Raw genomic sequence first — 19,171 nt, 5'->3', positions numbered from 1 at the left:
TTATTTAAAGCCTCCACTGTTTGGTACAAGTCTTGACTTTTCAGCCTTATCTCCTATTTCCTTTATATCCTCTACATTCCAACCAAAGTGGACTATTCTCTGTCTTTGCCTCCAACGGTGCACCATGCATTCCCACCTCCATGCTTTTACTCTCTTCTCTCTTCTTGAAATGTTTTTCCTCCTTTCACCTTCACCTTTTGAATTTTAACAAATTCTTTAAAGCAAACTCTTCTAGGAGGCCATTTCTAACCTTCCTCCTGGAACCTCACATCACACTTTATTTTGTAACTTTTTGTATACTTACGTGGAATATTGTACATCATGGTCAGCTAAGATGTCTTATCCCAGTATTAGACTGTGAACTCCAAGAGGAAATTATATCATATGTAAATTATGTATCCTCGCCAGTTTGTAACACAGCAATTCGCACCCTTAATAAATGTTGGATGCCTGCCACATGATTGCTGAGAGAATAAAAAACTGGCCACCAACTCTTCATATCAACAATCATAGCCCTTTCCTTTTAGCTTCTACACCCAATTACCATGTTGCAATAAAATTAGGACTCTAGAAGAATAAAGATCTAGTTTCTCCATAAAACCAATGTTAATATGTCTGTTTTTAATTGAGGAGACTGAAATTTCTTCTTCCAAAATCTAGCTGAATGGAATCAATAAAGTTCAAGTATTACTCTGCCTAGTGAAAGAAGGATAACAACTTAGGGTTTTTGAAGGGTTAACATCTTAGCAGCAACATAGAAAACTAAAAAATTGAAATGTATTTTTAAAAATAATTCATACCTTGGCTCATAATGACTGTTTAATTGATGAGGGAACTAAATGACAAAAACTCTAGACTTTAACATAACTGCTTTTTGGAATGTAACTTAAACTGCTTTTTGGAACTGCCAGCCAACCAATTGGCTGTTGACAAGTCAGTGCAACCTTTCTGGGAAAAGAGACTAATCTCTATACCTAACCTATATGCCTTAGGGTCTGGGAGTTTTAAGATATGGGCCCAAAAAAATTATATCTGCTGAGAGGGCCTTGAATTAGAAGACAAGAGAATGAAGGGAGGAAGAAAAGACAAAAATTAACTATGAATATATACATATATATGTGTTGTGTTATGTACAAATATATACATATATGTGGGGGAGGTGTATGTGTATTCTCTAATGTATCGTTTTTTCCCAGACTTTTCTCTTGCTTGAAAAATAGGATCTTGGTTCTCTTAATTTAAAATAGTTTTGTACCCTATGAAAGCTAGAATGTAGACTAGGGCTGGGATAAGAGAAGGGGATTTGAGGTTGGTTTTGGAGAACTGATAGTTATTCAACAGATGAAGAAGAGAAGGAGATGGGGATGGAGGGGAAACCAAAGTGCAGCTAGGAAGATTATAGTAATATATTCTTCCAGAAATTTTTCTTTTCACAAAGAGAATAGAGAAATATATTTCAGGACTGATACAATGGGCCAAAGAGAATAATTCTACTTCACAGAAATGATTATAATTTATATTTTAAGAAAGTTAAAGGGTACTAACTAAATGGATAAATATGAAAATCTTTTTAATCTCTTAAACAAAAGTATAAGGAACTCTTTCCATTCCACCAAAAATATGAGCTCTTTGACAAAAGTTATGAAGGGAGAGCCCCATATTTTAACTCAAATTTGAGGGGCCTTGAACATTATAAATGACTTGTTTTAGTCTATTTAGTTGTATTCTCTCATGTGGTAAATATACTCAATTGCCTTTATAATGATCCAAAATTTCTTAATATATGGTGGTGATATAACTTCAAAAGGCTTCAGATTACATGTTACAATGTTAAGAAGTTGGAACAGGAGAAAGATGGGTTGATCCAGTGGGAAAAACATTGAACTAAGAGAAGATTGAAGTTCAAATCTCTGCTTTGATCTTTACTACAGATATAACTTTAGAGAATTCTACGGTTCAGTCTCTTCATCTATAAAATAGAGATTGATAATATGAATTCTACCCAATACATACTGTTGGTATGAAGAAAATATTTCGTAATCATCACTTGCTACATAAATATAACTATAGTAATTGTTCATTATTCATAAGAATATCAAAAGACAGCATTGCAGAGGGATAAAAGTCCAGCTTGAAAGTCTAGAAAAAATGGATTCAAATCATGCCTCTGATACATATTCCTGTGTGACCATGGGACAGTCATTTATTTCTCAGTGTCCCAGTCAGTTTTCTTATGAATTAAATGTAATTTACCCAAGTTCACTGGAGAAGAGTCTCCTTACCAGGAGTTTCCTCACACTATTTAAATCACAGATCTGAATCATGATCATAATAACAAGTGGCAATAAAATAAGGACATAGTAAAGAACAAATAAACAAAAATGCAAATTGCCTCCTTGATTATTTTTGAAGGTCCTGGGCTTGAAAGTAGTAGAGACCATTACCTTGATGTATTTTCATCATCCTCTATACATCCGTCTAAATGATATTATTAAAGCAAACTCCCCTTCCCAAAAATTTTCAGTGGCTCCCCATTGTTTTAGGATAAAATATAGAATCCACAGCCTGGTGTTTTAAAGTCCTCTACAATATGATTCCTATTTGCTTTTCTAGTATTATTTGATATTGCTCCTCCATACTCCACTCAAGTCAAATTAGCTTGCTAAATTGTCCATTTACAGGGTATTTTTTCTCTGACCAACTTTTGTACAGACTTCATTCTCTCTTCACCGTTGTCTCTTTGAATGTCCATCTTCTGTCACAGCACTGATCAGGTATTACTAAAGCCTTTCCTGATCTCCATTCCAGCCTCACCCCCACCATTACCAACCAACCCAGTGTTAATAATACTTTCTATCTCTTGAAATTAATTAAATTGTTTTGTCTGTGTTTTATTCTACTTATTTTGATTTATGTACTATTCTACCAGTAGACTTCAAGCTTCCTGAGGACAGGCATTCTTCCAATTTTGTCTTTATATCCCAAATGCCTATCATAATGCTCTGTAGGCAATAAACACCTTTTCTAAATAGGTGTTATTGAATTAAATAGTTTCAACTTTCAAAAACTGTTCTCTGCCTTCTATCACATCTTGGTCTTCATGAGATTATTATAGGGTCATAGTTTTAGAATTCAAAGGGGCAGAGATTATTACCTAGTCCATTCTCCTCATTTTCAAATGAATGACACATGCTTCACAAATTCCTTAGGAAGATTAAAAAAAAAAAAAAAAAAGCTCCTGAAATTGAACTTAGCAGAACAAAGTAATTGCTTCTTTGAGGTACAAACAATACTCAACCTCCTTCCCAAAATTCAAAGATCTTCTCTGCCTTCTCCAAACTCCTAATTGCAGTTTGTATAGAGCCAATCTTAAACAAAAAGAAAATAACTCTCTAGTCATCCTGCTTTCTTAAATGTAAAATGGGAGGCCAAAACTGAAGGTGATCTACCCTTGCTCACTCAAACCTGAGAAGAGAAGGTCCCAAACTCCTGGCAGTAGTAGCAGAGCCAAAAAAAGGTGACCTCACCTGAGAATGATACCAGGTGTCCTATTGTCCAGAGAACACATGCAGAGGGCCAGTTTTAATGGGGAGGGGGAGAAGCACAATAAAAGGAGCAGTGGAAGATCTGACTATAGGCGGATGTCGGGTGGCAGACTGGTTCATTTCCCCACACATTCCCAAATGTGTAGCTCAGTAGTACAGATCCCCTCATCTATCCAACTTCTTTTAGTCTTTTAAGGTGGCTAACTATGCCAGAGCTCAAATAGTTAAGCACAAGCACCTTCAACTAATATGGAAAGTTAAACAGAAAATTTTTACAAGCTGGCACCCGCTCGCATAATGAGATGCATTGTCAGCCTTCACTAAGTGAAATATTTGTGTTGCCATGCAGCTAAACAAATGACTTTTTTTCACTTTCCCTTGACAGCCTCCTACTCCTGTTTCTCTAAGCGGGTAAGGCAGGCCCAGCTGGGCACCATGTGCAGTCCAGGCGGCTCAGTTCCTGCAGCCTGGCTGAAGGACTACTTATATTAACACCCTAGACATGCGCGGAAATGGACAACTTCCACAAATTAAAGCCAATATCAAACTCCCAGGCTTTTAATATCCTACCTTATCAATCATTGCCATATGACAGAGAAGTAACAATAACAATAACTCCTCTTCTACAGTACTTTGAAGTTTCAAAAGTCCTTTCATTACAAAACCCTGAACAAATAATAGTAACAACAATTGATAGAGCACTTTGAGTAAACAGAGTACATTTTATGTGTGTGGTGTATTGCCTATATTAGCTATTTTTATCCCCTTCCCCTACTAACCCTTTGAGTTAAATATTATGGATATTATTCTTATTACTATTCCTATTTTATAAGTGAGAAAACTGAAGGGCAGAGAGGTTAGAAATGAGTTACTCATAATCACGTAACTATCAAGTCTTGGAAACGGGATATGAACCCAATCTGTTCTTCCAGCATTTACCCCATTGGTAAGTGGTAAAATTCAGCCAGCATTTATTAAATACCTACAATATGCAAGACATCATACCAGGTGCTGAGGACTGAATTTTTCCTTTTTTCCCTGAGATTATAGTCCCCAAGATTCCTTATGGGTGAGGGTTTGAGATTAAAAACATTGAAGCACAAATTGGTAAGGATCAATAGTGGGATCCAAAACTAAATTCCCAGATTCCAGGTCTAACAATCTTCTCAGTATAGCCAAGTCCCAATCATTGCAAACAATGAAAACCAAGAAGTGGTCAAATTATCCAAATCGGTGCTCCATGTTGACATTGGACTGGAACCAATGACTATATTTTACATAATTATAACTCTGAATAGTATGAATTCAAGTACATGTGGCTGCTACACAAGGATTCAGCATTCGCACTAAATGGGATGAGAACTGTATTCGAGCTGCTGCTTCCTGGGTCTACAGCCATGAAATAGGCAAGAGGGTGGGTAACATTTTTTTTTACCTAATTTGCACATTGCTAGTCCTATTACTCCTGCAATCTCTGATATAAAATATGATGAATTCGCAAGTATGATTATCAAATTTATGGTGTGTGCTCACTACACCACACATTATGGGTTTGTAGTTTGTTTGCCCTCAAGTCACAAAGATTTGCATAGAGTTTAAATGACTATGGTCTATACAAACTATAGTTAAAATATTATTACAGTTATATGCTTTTCCATATGAACTAGTAAAAAAATCACATTTTATTCTTCTTCCAGGCAGTGTTTTATTACAATTAAATGAAAAGCTTGGCTCTGCTGTTTTTCTGAGAACAAAATCAATGCCAAAACAGGTACAGTTTTGGAGTCTAAGCTAAAATTGAAAATCTAAGCTGGAATGTACTAGAGCCCCCCATCTGAGGACCTGGATTCAAATTTCTGTTCTACATGCTCTTGGGCAAGTCTGTACATGCATGAGCCTTCATTTCTTCATCCCTACAACGATGTTTGTGCAAGATCTCTTAAATTAATAACACTATAGGATCCTGAAATCCACAGTCAGTAGGAAAAAAACTGCTTGTCTTTTGAAATGTGTCTTGGCATTCCCAGTATTTCAGACAGAGCCTGATAGTTTGTGCTTAATAAATGCTTGTTGAATTGCTGAATTTATTTATTTTATTTTTCTGTTTAAAACAAAAACACTTTCTGCCCCTCCAAAAATGACAAACAAACAAACAAAAAACAAAATACAAACAAAACAAAAATCCCCCAGCTTTTCCCAGGACATTGGGAATAGCACAGGGTGGATTTCCTCATTTTTTAAACTTCAGTGTGGGGGTAAATTGGAGTTTTTAGCCTCAGTCTCAGGGCCTCTCCCACACTCACTGTTTGGCACTCTGGTAATAACTGATCCCCAGTTGCCTGAGAACACATACAGCCCCACCTCTCTGTATCCAAGCAAGGGCAGAACAGTATGTCGCGGAAAGAGCTCCGTTCAGATTTGGAGACAGAGGGTGTGGGTTCATAATCCTGGCTATTTTACTTAGTACTATTTGGAACCTAGAAAATTTTCCTTCCTTCTCTAGGCGGCATGGGATCATTAAAGAGTCACAGATTTAGAGTTCAAAGGGACCTCAGAGGTCATCTGGTCCAACCCTCATCATTTGACAGATGAGGAAACTAAGGTCCAGAAAATTTAATTAATTCATTTCCCAAGGATATACAGGTCATTACTATCAGGGTCAGGATTCAAATCTAGATCTTCTAACTATAAACTTAGCATTTCTTTGATTAGACCAATTTTCTTCTCTAAAATTAAAAAAAAATTCTCAAAAAAATCTCTAAATTCCCTTTCATTTCTAATTTCTATGATATTAAAAAACCTTTCAATTAAGTTTATTTGAGAAGTATCGTATGGGAGTGAGAAAACCCCAAACCGACTTAACTAAAAGGATTAATAGATGGGAGCTTTAGAGAACCTTCTGAAATGTCTCAAGGTGGATCTAATCCAAAAGAGAATTCTCCAAATCTACTTCTAAACATTACTGGGAGATTGGCTGAGTCCCACCTTGAGTAATGTGCAACTAATTGACAGTTGTTACAGAGGTAATTGTTCTATTCTTACTTTGACCTTTTTAAACTCTTGCTTCAGTGAAAAGCTAAACCAGGCTTGAAATAAAACAAACAAGGCAAGACAAAAGAATTATTTTTAAAAGAAGAAGAAGAAGCATTCTCTAGATTGCATATAAATTAAGTGAAAGGTCAAAAAATGACTAAGACAGATGCGTGACAATTATTAAGATTTTTTACAAGGAAGCTACATTTCTCCTAGTCTAATTCTGGATTGCGTTTGCTTTCCATTGAGTATTAGAAAACTACGTGCTTTCTCTCAACCTGAGACAACAGAAGCAGATTACATTTTCCAAAGGGGAGTGGAAATGTGTATTCTTTTCCATTCTCATAAAACCTCAACATTGAAGTTGACATTTAAAGAAGGTTCGTTTCTATAAAAAAGAGGAATGTTCAGCAAGATGCCCCATCATCAGTTAAATGTGGTCCTGGGTAGGCATGGACTGGGCTAAATCTCTGGTGAGAATTCTAGCACACGACCAAATCATTGGGCTGACCAATTTCTGCCCAAATTCCTTGCACAAACAGAGAAATATCAGAATTAGGAAACGCCATTCATTTCAACAAATGAGGATTAAGGAAATACTTCACTTGAAGCACTGTGCTAGAAGATTGGGAAAATACAAATATAAATCTTAGTTTAATTGGTTTAGAAATGTGGAATTTAAAACTGAAAGGAATCTTAGAGATCACCAGCTTCTTCTTCTTCAATACCCCACTTCTCTGCTCCATTTTTGGAGTAGGGCAAATGTGGGCATGTCACTTAACCCTGTTTGCCTCCATTTCCTTATCTGTAAAATAAGAGGGAAATGACAAAACAGCTATAGTATCTTTGCCAAGAAAACCCTAAATGGGGTCAACAAGATTTGAACACAACTGAAATAACTGGACAACAATAACAGCAATAACAAATGTGGTATAGATTTTTTTTTAAGGAGCAGAGGGAGAACAAAGTCTGAAAATTATAGATCAGAGAGCTTTGACTTCAATTTCTGGGGAACTCTAGAAGAAAAGGTTGAAGAGATAGTGAATATCCAGAAGGGGTGATAAATACAAAGAGCAAGCACGGTTCATCAAGAACAGGTTGTACTAGATTAGTGCTATTTTCTTTTTTGGCAATCTAATTGCCAATTTAATTATGCTGTAAACATAATTTACCTAGGTTTCAGCAAAACTTTTGATGAAGTATTTCATACTAATCTTATAGGGAAGATAAAGAGATATAAATCAAGGAATTCAGAATTAGCTGAATGGTCAGACACAAAGAATAAGTTCTTAATAATTCAATGTCAGTGGGGCAAAAGTTCTCCAGGGGAATGTCTCAGAGATCTATAATTGGGATTGTACTATTTAACAGTTTTGTTGATAACTTGGATAAAGGTATAGAGAAGGCTGATCAAATTTGCAGATAACATAAAGTTAGGTAGAGCAGATGGTAGAGGCAAGATCCAAAGGACCCTGAAAGTCTAGCAGTGATTCTCAAAGTCTGGTCCAGAGCATCCTGAGAATCTCTGAAATCCTTTCAGAGAGTCTACAAATTCATAATTAGTTTTTATTTTTTAATGTGATCAATATCTATAACTATAAACCACATAAACAAAAACTCTTTGGACAGATCCTCAATCATTTTTAATAGGATAAAGATATTGAGAACAAAAGTTTGAGGACCACTGGTCTAGAGCTTTCACTTGGGTATAGAAAAAAAATCAACTTCACAAATTCAAGATGGAAGAGACATGGATAGAAAACAGTTATTCTGAGAGCTTTGGGAGAGTGCAAGCTCAATGTAAGTCAGCAGTGAGATGGGACAGCCAAAGAAAAGCTATTATGACCTTGGGCTACAGTAGGAAAGGCATAACTTCCAGGAATAGGGAGGTGTCTAACCCACTGTTCCTTGCCCTAGTCAGACCTCCATCTAGAACATTGTGTTTGGTTCAGATTGTCACAATTTTAAAATTGTGATAAGCTAGAGGATGAAGAGGATAGAGGAAAGAAGAGGAAGAAGACAACCAGGTTTTGAATCCAAGACATATGAGGATTGGTAGAATGAATAGAAGAATGTCTAGCCTAGAGAAGAAAAGATTGAGAGAGGACATAACAGCTGTCTTCATAGGTGGAAGAGAAGCTAAATCTATTCTGTTTGACTCCAAAAAGTAAAAATAGGATTAAGGGTTAAAATAAGGATTAAATCACAAATCATTCAATTGAAAATTAATGTCAGAAAAAAAACTCTCCAACAAGTAAAGCTGTTAGTGCAAAGTCAGAGCACTGGACTTAGGAGTCAGAAAGTCCTGAGTTTGAATCCTAGCTTAAACACTTACCAACTATATGGCCTTGCATATGTACACTTACCTTTGCTGTTCTTTGCTGCCCTTATCAGGAAATAAGAAAGCTGGATTGGATGACCCTCTGAGCTTTCCTTCAGCCCCACATCTACGATGCTTGATTCTGTCCTAACATGGGATGGGCCTCCTAGACAGCAAACAAGCTTATTTGCAGAGGTCTTCAAAGCCAGCCTAGATGACCACTTCCTGGAATGCTATAGGGCAAAGACTGTCATCAGTCGGTTCAACTGCTGAGAGTCCTGAGATTAAGCGTCTTGCCCAAAGACAAAAAATATTCCACCACATCTATATCCTTATTTTTGAGGGTTCTCCCACATATGATGCAGATAACCACAGTCCATCAGTGCAGGGCTAGCCTAGGCTACTTGTTCTTATCCTTCCAAAATCTGTCCAGGGTCACATAGGCAATGGATAACCCTCCACGATGCATCCAATTCAAATTCCAAATTCAGATTTGTTTTCAAAACACAAATACTATCAGAACTAAAAGGAAACAGTTTTTATTTAAGACAAGGGGATGTGCCACATTTCCAGTTTTTTTCTAGAAGGTAAGAAAAGTTCGTTTGTTAATATGAGGTGATTAGTCCCTGTGCTTAAAATTCAAGATTTTCTTGATCTCCTACCTACCCCAGTGTTATTTGTCAAAGACACTCATAAATGAAAGAGACAAGTTAGTCCAAGGACATGGTGTCTTTCAGGCTCTGTAGCACTTAGCAGGTTCCTAGGCCTCCAAGGCCTAACAGATTTAAGCAAGACTTTTCACACAATCAGGTAAAGAAGTCCAGGCTAGTCAGCAGATGTCCCATTCAGATAACAAAGAGAATATTTTAGTGACAATGTGAGAAAAAAAACCAGTAAGAAATGGTACAAACCCACTGAACCGTGCCTCCCTTTTGGCTCGGCTGAGTTTGACCTCAGGAATCCGACAATGACATTAGCTGGAGCAGGGAGCAAATGTGAAGACAATCTTCCATGTTTAGTTACAAATGGACCAAAATAAAATACTTAGAGGAAATCAGCACTTCATTGTTGAGCCAGATAACATATCTGAACTCCCTCTAAATAGTGAAGGCAAACACAATGACTATATGTTGATATTCCAGTCTCATAGATGGAAAGAAAAGATTATTGTTATGCTCATAAAATGACAAGATTTTTTACAGTATCGCTGGACAATTTATCCCTGATTTCAGTTCTAACTTAACATAAGCATCTAACAAGTCCCATTTTATGGAGTTAGATATAGAAAAAAATGTGCAAACAAGAGATGGTTATTAATATGCCAGACTGCCCGAAGTGACTGTGCTCAGTTCCACATCAGTGAAGAGGTGAAAGTGCTGGCAGGTGAACAAAGCCACCTCGAGCATTTGTTAAGGTCACTTCAGCTCCTTCGAGTGGCCCTGTTCAGAATCCATTACCTCGACTCCACATGCTCAGCAAACCAGAATAATGATGGAGATAACCTGAGAGCACATTCTCAAGAAACTAAGTTGGAGTGTGGTTGGAATTTGAATCAGGAGAAGAGGCAGTGACTCCTGTTCTCCTGGGCCAAGTTTTCAAGAAAGGAGAAGAGTTTTCAGCCAGCCTAAGCTACATGTCAACAGCAAGGGAGCTGGGAAGGGACTGTCAAGCATTAGAGTGGAAGCCCTGGATGAATTAGGCAGAGCATCGTTTAGACATTGCTTAACATACTTTCCAGCCATCTGCAATGAATGTGCACCATTAAAACAGAACCATATGGAATACAAGCTAGCAATTAACCCAGCTTCTGCACATACCTCTAATATGGCACAGATTTTAAACTTTTAGCGAAGCTGACAGCTGAATTACTTCCATGCTGCTGCTGCTTAGGTCTTGGCAGCACTTCCTAGACTACCCCTTCATTCCCCCTTGGCCCCATGGCATATCAAGATACTGCCGTGTCATCAAAATAAGCACACAGGAAAGAAAAATTGCCTGGGATTTTGTCACTCTCCCCGCAGCTTTGTAGGAACCATTAAGGAAAATGTGTGACTCAAAACCTGATGGATCTTTCTGCAGTCAAGTTGTAGATATTCTTAGCAAATGCAAAACTTTTCTCGTGAAGGTTTTTGCAATATGTTTCAACTTGAATGAAATGAAGAGATTATAGACATTTTTTAAAGAATGGGGAGAAGCTGGAGATGTGGTTTTGCTACTGTTTAGACAAATTTCAACTGAGAAATCTCGACTAATATTGATCAATAGTGCCAAGATTAGGGTCTGATGTGATACCACTAGTTTTTTTGCATTCTAGGAAGCAGAGATGCAGAGCAAAGATTCAGAGCTTAATGAAGTTCTCTGATTTTACAGTTTAAGAAACTAGAGTCCATGAGGTAAATCAATCAATTTGTATTTTTTTTAATGTTTACTATGTGCCAGGCACTGTGCTGGGTGCTAGAAATTAAAAGATAAAAAATTAGACAATCTCTGCTTTCAAAGAGTTTACATTATTCTGGAAGAGACAATGCATGCATGTATAAGATCAAAGTTAAAATAGCCCCATCCAATTTATCTTTGATAAATTTATTTACTAAAAACCCATTTCGATTGTTCACTAAGGGTGAACAAAACCTGGATACATCCCAAGGCTGAGAAGTCTATATTGATTGGCTGGGGGGAATCATTCATGCCCTCTGGGATCTGTGTAAAACCATCAAGATTGCCGAAAATGGAGAACAATGAAAAAACAGCAGCCTAGAAAGAGGGTTCCAGCCAAACCTCTGTGGAGGAACTGCTTGGGGAGTGGGAAGAGTAGGACCTGGAGAGTACTGAACCTTTCTGAGGTTATTAAACTTGCCACCTTCCCATCAGCATCCTAGATACATTTCTGGCACAGTTGATAATAATAAATGCTTTAGTGCCCAAAGATAACCATTCAAGGCTCTACAATGAATTCAGCAAAAAAGAAAACTACGACACAACCAAGAAGAATTCTCCACAAAAGTCACAAAAGGACTTCTAGTGACAAGGACCTGTGTTATCTGCCACATCATGTACATTAAGCTTGTCTCTGAACCCACCTGCAAGGATGTGAGAGTATGTCACAGACTGGGGAGGGAAAAATGTTGTGTACCAAATGGGCTTATGGATCACCTCAAATATACCCCTTTCTAAAGTCTGATTAAGTCTTATAAATAGGCATTAATAACTAATTAGGGGAAAGCAGGGAGCATATTGAGGAGGGCTTTTTATCTATAGCATTAAAAAAGCAAACCCCTAACCCTTCAGGAATACCCCTAGAGCCCTGGCAGGGAAATGTGGTAGCCATGCTTTGGGTCCAACTTATCAGTGCCATATCAGTTGGGATAGTCACATCACACACACACACACACACACACACACACACACACACACACACATATATATATATATAAAGAGAGAGAGAGAGAGAGAGATCTCCAAGAGCTGAAGAGGAAAAATGTAGGGAGTGATGTGAAGCAAGGCTTGAATCTGGACATAAACATCCTGAGTGCCTGAGCCAATAATCAATGAGGACGACCTCAGAGTGGGAGTTCCCAGCAGCACATGGTTAAGTCCTCTGGGGCTTGGTTTTTGGACCAGACAGCATGGAAGTTGTGGAGGAAAAGATTGAGAGAGAGAGGGTCTGCAGGCCAGGTCTAAATAGAGGTGTTGGATGGGGGAAGCAACTGAGGCAATGTTTGAGAGAATAATGTATAATAAGATTGGATTATAGGTTGGGGCCAAATTCTTAAGGGCTTAAAAAAACTAAAATGGTTTTTATTTTTACCTTAGAGGCATGTTACTGAACTTTAATGAATAGGGAAGTGATATGGTCAAATCAAAGCTTTTTGACTTGCCCAAGGTAAGGTAGGCAGTACATGGTAGAACTAGGATTTAAATCTAAGTCTTTTTTATTCTAAATTCAGCATTCTTTCCATGTAAAGAAGGAAGTACAAAATATCTAAAGAGCAAACTCTTCTCTTGAAGACATTACAATCTATTTGGGGAGCCTGGGGCAAAATATATGGAGAAGGATAAAGGGAAGAAGAGAAATAGAGAGAAGGGGAAAGTCAAAAATAAAAAGGAAAGGGAAAGAAAGGGAAAGGGAAGAGGAAGGAAAAGGGGGAGATAAGATAGTATAGTCTAAGTACTAAGTACTAATTCATTGACAGGAAGTGCTACAAGATTTCAAAGAGAAGAATGAGCATCAACCAAAGACAAAAGGAAAAAGAAAATTATATTTAGAATCATAGGAACTGAGTTTTAATTCTGGTTCTGCCACTTAGTACCTGTGCATCCAATTAGCCTCTATTGGGTTCAGTTTCCTGTTCTGAAAAATGAGGGGACCAAATGATCTCTAGCTTTAAACCTACGACTAAATTATATGATTATGGTTGGGGCTGTTGTTGTTTGTCCTTCATTCTTAAAAAAGAACCATGACATCAGGGATGTGATGCCATGACAGACAAATGAACTAGATTTAAGTGAAGGAGGGATGTGCAAGGTCACCTGCTGTATTTTCCCCACCAGAACCATCTGCGTCCATATATGGATCTAGACGAATGGAGATAGTCCTAAATGAAGTGAGAGACCTGAGAGCCTCAGCTGAAGAGAATTGTTGGGAAAGATTTCAAAGAAGAAGTGTGCTATTAAGTTCTACTTAATTCAATAGATGATTTCATTGGTGCGGGTATAAGAATACTGTGAGTGGAGTCTCCCTCACACTCCACTCACAGTATTCTTTCCCCTCCATTAGATCACATTTTCATGCCACCCAATTAATTTCTCCTCTTAATAAAATTTGACTTTAGGAATCTCTGAGGTCAATCATTTACACCTTATTGAAAATTTAAGAGAGAAAAAAAAAAGCCCTACAGTATCCCAGCTGGAAATGATTTTAGCAATCAGCTAATCCAACCCTATAATTTTACAGGTAAAGAAGAGACTTGCCTAAGGTAAAGCAACCATTTAATGGCATAGCCAGGACTAGTATCTAGTCTCCTGACTCCCAGTTCAAAGCCTCTGTTATATACATCACATTACTTTTTGTTTTCTTTAAGGAAAATTTGCATTTTAAGTCTTCTCTCTACTGATGAAGTGAAAGGTGTTTCCCTTTCCTGGAAAATGAATTTAAGTGTAGCACAGGCTGGAATCTCACTTTCATGAATCCCCATTTGTACTGGTGCATTGGTTCCCCAGAAAGTAGCTATCTACATCTCCCCTCAGAGTTCTAGAAATATCCAGGTTGCCTGGATCCAAGATATCTAAAGGATTAACTCTCCTCTTGAAGACGTTACAATCTGTTTTGGTGGACAAGGACAAAATATGTCTATTTTCATATGTATTTATGGAAAGGGGTAAAGGGAAGAAGACTGACAAGAGACAGAAAAGATCAGGGATGGTTTTCTAATATAGCTCATGAGCCCTCACCAGTGTATTCTTTCATTATCACTTAATTTCCAAAAACCAGCTAGCCAATTAACTTTTAGAAACAGCTATTTTCTAAAATGGTAAGCTAAAAAATAGTAGACATAACACATTATCTGCCCCTCATCCACACAAAACAAGCACATATTCTCCCACAAGTATATATAGAATCCATGGGAAAGAGGATTCAAATGTACCACACTACACTTCTTGTGAAGCATCACTATATCTTAGCAATGGCTTTTGCTCCTTCTAAATTTATCTAGGTCTTCTCAAACTTAGTCTAATATTCTTTATTAATTCAATAAAGGTTTTCTCACCTAATAAAGGTAACAAGGCATAGTATCTTGTTAATTACCTGAATTACAAAAAGATGATTGATTGATTTCACACATACACTCTTAAATAAGCACCAGAAAGCAATCCAGGTTGCCCTTGGGGAGATTTTGAGCCAGAAAAAAATTTCAGAGTTTGAATTCCAGAATTGCACCTGGGTCCTCATGTCAGAAGGGATGCTCCAATATGAAAGTTAGATATTACAAAAGATATGTGCTATATTGTTTCTCGTTATCTTCCAAATAATGAGAAGCTTTTGGTTGGCCCAAAGAAAATGTGGGGTTTATCGTCAAGGAATTGTCTCTAATGATTCCAAGAGCTCTTCTCTTTCTTTGAAAAGATACTTTGGAACTTAGATACTCTTAACTACACTGTGGATATGTGGTAAAAAAAAAAAAAAAAAAAAAAAAAAAAAGGCATGGTTATTAATATGTTTTAATAAACAGAATAGGATAGGGTGAAAAGGTATACCAAGGAAAGAACCTTCTATTGAATGTATGTATACCTTGATTCCCTTCCCCTTACCCCTGCATTTACCCTAATGATACATAAGACATTTGAGCTCATTACATGACATGTGAAGGTAGTCTGAGTGTGACAGTCTAATCTTGTCCAGTAATATCCACCATCCTGTATTGCCCCATGTGGGAAAAGGAGGCATACCTGTCTTATTTCTATATAATAATTCATTTTCTTGCTTTGATTTATTACAAGTTATTATTTACAACATTTTGTTACAAGTTAGTCAGATATTAAGTTAGTCAACTCCTAAGGTAATGTGATAAGAGTAGAAAGGACAAAGCATTTAGAATAAAGAGATCTGAATTCCACCTACAATTCTACTCCTCACTGCCTCCATAACCTTAGGCAAATCATGGGATCACAGCTATCAAGCTGGAAAGAGACCTTAGAAGTCACCAAATCCCAAACCTTCCTTTGACCTAAGAGGAAATGGCATTCTGGGAAAATTCAACATCTTGCCCCAGGTCATTTGGCTAGTATGAAGCGGAGCTGGCTTTCAAATCCAAGTCTTCTGACTCCCAACCCAGCACTCTGACCAAGTCCCTCCCTTCTCCTTTTTAAATACATGCTATAAAACTATAGCTTGTCTACAGCCTATAAACAAACCCCTTAAGGTCAAGATCATGGAGAATAGGAACCAACTCAAAGTTTGCTGCTGCTGAAGGTTTACTATAATCTAATTTTATCACTTGCACATATGTGCAAGTGTTGCAAAGGTTAATATATAATGCCTTAGGGAAAATTCCCCAAAAGCAAATAAAGCCAGAAAGAATAGCAAAACTTAGTCTCAACCAAGGAAAGAGGAATATGAAAGTGGAACTCATTAATAAGAAGAGAAAAACAATGGCAGACCAGAGTACTTTATTTGTAAGGAACAAATAATTGGTGTTTGTTTTTTTAAAGACAATGTTATATTGGGATCAAACAACTGGAAGGGACATTAGAAGTGATCTCATGTACTCCTTCCTTCCTGCAGATGGGAAACCAAGGTCCAAAAATTTTATGGACCTCAAATTTGCAAGTTTACAAGCTCAAATTTACGTGGGTGAAAAGTATCAGACACTGCCTCAGGTTAAATGGTTAAAAAGTGGCAGAAGACACCATACACACATAAGAGACTTCATTTCTATGCTAGAAATACACTTATTAAAGACATGTCTATAGTACTTGAGAAGAAAGGTCTTTGTGTAGATAGCTACATCATTTACTATCCTGTTAGACTATAGTTAAAATGTTGAAGGATTTTGTTTTAACATCATATGTCTTTGTTCTAGCAATGACAATTCTGCAAAATATCAAGTAAATGGATTGTCCTTGAGTTCCTTTCAATCGCTGCATCCATGACCCCTACATTGTGCATAGATGAGAAGGAGGGAGGAATTCTCAGGCTCACATTGACAGCACTCAGCACTTGCTGCTTGTGGTGTTGGATGATGCATATTTCCCTCTGTGGAATTCACTGCCCCGAGAAGCCAAGAGAGCAAAGCTTTTTGTCAGTTGGTGGGTTAAGGGTATCATTTTTTTTGAGATAAAAGATCCATTACCTAGAGGGGAAGAATCCTACAGCATCCAGGACCTTTTTAGGGGAGAAGAAGAATAAGTTCAAAATAAGAGAATAAGTTCAGATATATTATCATCAGTATGATAGAGATTTTTTTCCCTTTTGGGAGGTGAGGTTAGGATGGGAGGAATCACTTTACATAGACTTCTCCATAAGGAGAGCTGTGAGAAAAAAAAAAACAAAACACTCTATTTAGAAAGGCATCAATATTGAGGTTGCAAGATTCTACTTCCAGGCTTGTTACTGGGTTTGGGATCTTTCAAAGGATAGAAAGTCTCTTCAGGACTTGGTCTCACCATCAATTATGTTTGAAATAAAGTTCTTTAGTTCATCCTTACAGAGAGGTGATATTTACAATCTAATACCTTCCAGGTGGTAAAAGACTTGACAAACATTATTTTCTTAACATTTGATCTTCACAACAAGTCTGAGATAAGTCATGTGGACATTATTGTCCTACTTTCACAGATGAAATAACTGAATTTCAGTGAAGTTAATTGATTTACACAAGGTCATACAGCTAAAAAAAAAAATTGTGGCTAAAGCATACAGATTTTGTTTTACATTTATATGCCCTATATCTTTACTAATCACAACCCATTAGATTAGAAAAGCCCAGATTTGAACTCTGGTCTTCTAACCCCAAAACAAATGGCCTGTGCATTACCCGATAGCTGCCTCTGTTGAATGAAGGGGAAAACTAGAGACAGTGACACGGCACACAATAATAAATACATTCTCAGGCAAAGTAGTTCCTGGATTTATTTCTTCATACTTTGCAAATACACAACTATTCTCTCTACATACTATTTCAATCAACACTCAGACATATAGAACATCTAGCATTACCCTGACCAGTGCTATTTTGCAGTAATCACTTATATATGATAAATAAATCTCACAGTGACATCACAAAACTCCACTGTAACATTAGGCAATCACTATTTGGTAACATCATGTCTATGAAACCAACTCTTCCTATGATGCTATTCTCCTAGCTTCATATGGTGTTTTTTCAAGGGCATATAAAGAAATAATAATGATGATATTTATTTGATACTTTAAAACTTGCAAAACACTACATGCAGTATTTTAAAATTCTTAAATTCATACAGCATTGTGAAGACCAAATTAGCACCCTGGATACCTTAGAATCAGCTGGAGTCAGGATAAGCAAAAGTCCTTGGTGTTTAATCTTGGTCTTTAGGGTAGAAGTGAATTGGATGGACCCAGGATCTCCACGACCTTCCTTCTTTGTCTCCCGCCCAGAAGTGACTCTGGCTAGTCTTACTCCACCTCCCAGTCCCTCCTACAATTCTCTGTATATACCAATTATCGAGCCAGCACAGAATAGTGGGAAGGGCCATTTTCCAAGCATATGCTAATAGAGTATTGTCCAATCGATAATTAGCCTTAAGTGCTCAGTTGTCCGACCTCAGTGCATCAACTCAAGAGTTTCAGCCCTTTACACAGCATCTCATTGCATCTCAGAAACAAAGCTGTAAGATAGGTACCAAAGGTATTTTCATACCCATTTTACAGATAAGGAAATAGAATTTGATAAAGGATAAACAATTGACCTAGCTAGTAATTTTCAAAGTTAAGACTAGAATCCAGATTTTACTGGCTCCACATCCAGCATCCACTACACCATAGTGCCTCTAAAGACTGATCCATGGCTTAAGAGAAAATAATTTCAGAAATATCCTTTAAATACTGATGTTGGGGACCAGGCCAAAACTCATGTTTTCTATGCTATAGTGAGAGGGTTACACTATACATTATTATGTACACAGGGGACATAATTTGGCCAATGGTGTAACAGAATCCAGGATACAGCCAGGGGCTTTATAACAGTTTTATTGTATGATGATGGTATTCAAGAATTAGGTTATTTTTCATGTCTACATAGCTCTCATGAGAACCATAAAATATATATTGCCCCCCCAAAATGCCTAATAAAAGCAAATTTCAAAATTTGCCTTGAATTTACTCCTATGATTTGTATGTTATTTTTCCATACAAAAAAGGACAAAACTCTCTCAAGTAAAAAGAAAAATTCCTACTTCGTAAAGAAGAAAATTTTCCAAATTTGAAAGGAAAGTACTATACATAGCCAAGGCTTGACAAGTTCCATAAAAGAGATTGAGAAGATTCTCATCCTGGTTAACCAATGGGTCAGCCTATTTCCAAAAGACAGAAGACCTTTTTTGTTATTATATCCCAGAAATCTACAGAGAGTTCAGGTAACCTTAAAGGCAACTATACAAAAACAAACAAAAAAAGCAATGTCCTTCTTGAGTAATCTCAACTCTTAACTATACCTATGGATAAAATACACTGGGGTATCAGAGAATTACAGAAGGAGCAATAAAAAAAGTGAGTCCCTCTAGTCCAAACCCATAA

General features: G+C 37.1%; 1 protein-coding gene across 4 annotated transcripts in view; it reads right to left on the bottom strand.

The window, feature by feature from the left end:
* The window catches only part of SOX6 (SRY-box transcription factor 6), a 633,323-nt gene that overhangs the window by 448,162 nt on the left and 165,990 nt on the right, over nucleotides 1–19,171 (bottom strand). The window lies entirely within an intron of this gene.

This window comes from Sarcophilus harrisii, chromosome 6 (genome assembly GCF_902635505.1).
Source record: "Sarcophilus harrisii chromosome 6, mSarHar1.11, whole genome shotgun sequence".
Taxonomy (NCBI): domain Eukaryota; kingdom Metazoa; phylum Chordata; class Mammalia; order Dasyuromorphia; family Dasyuridae; genus Sarcophilus; species Sarcophilus harrisii.
Note: the sequence above shows the minus strand (reverse complement) of the source record. Positions and strands in the feature narration are given on the sequence as shown.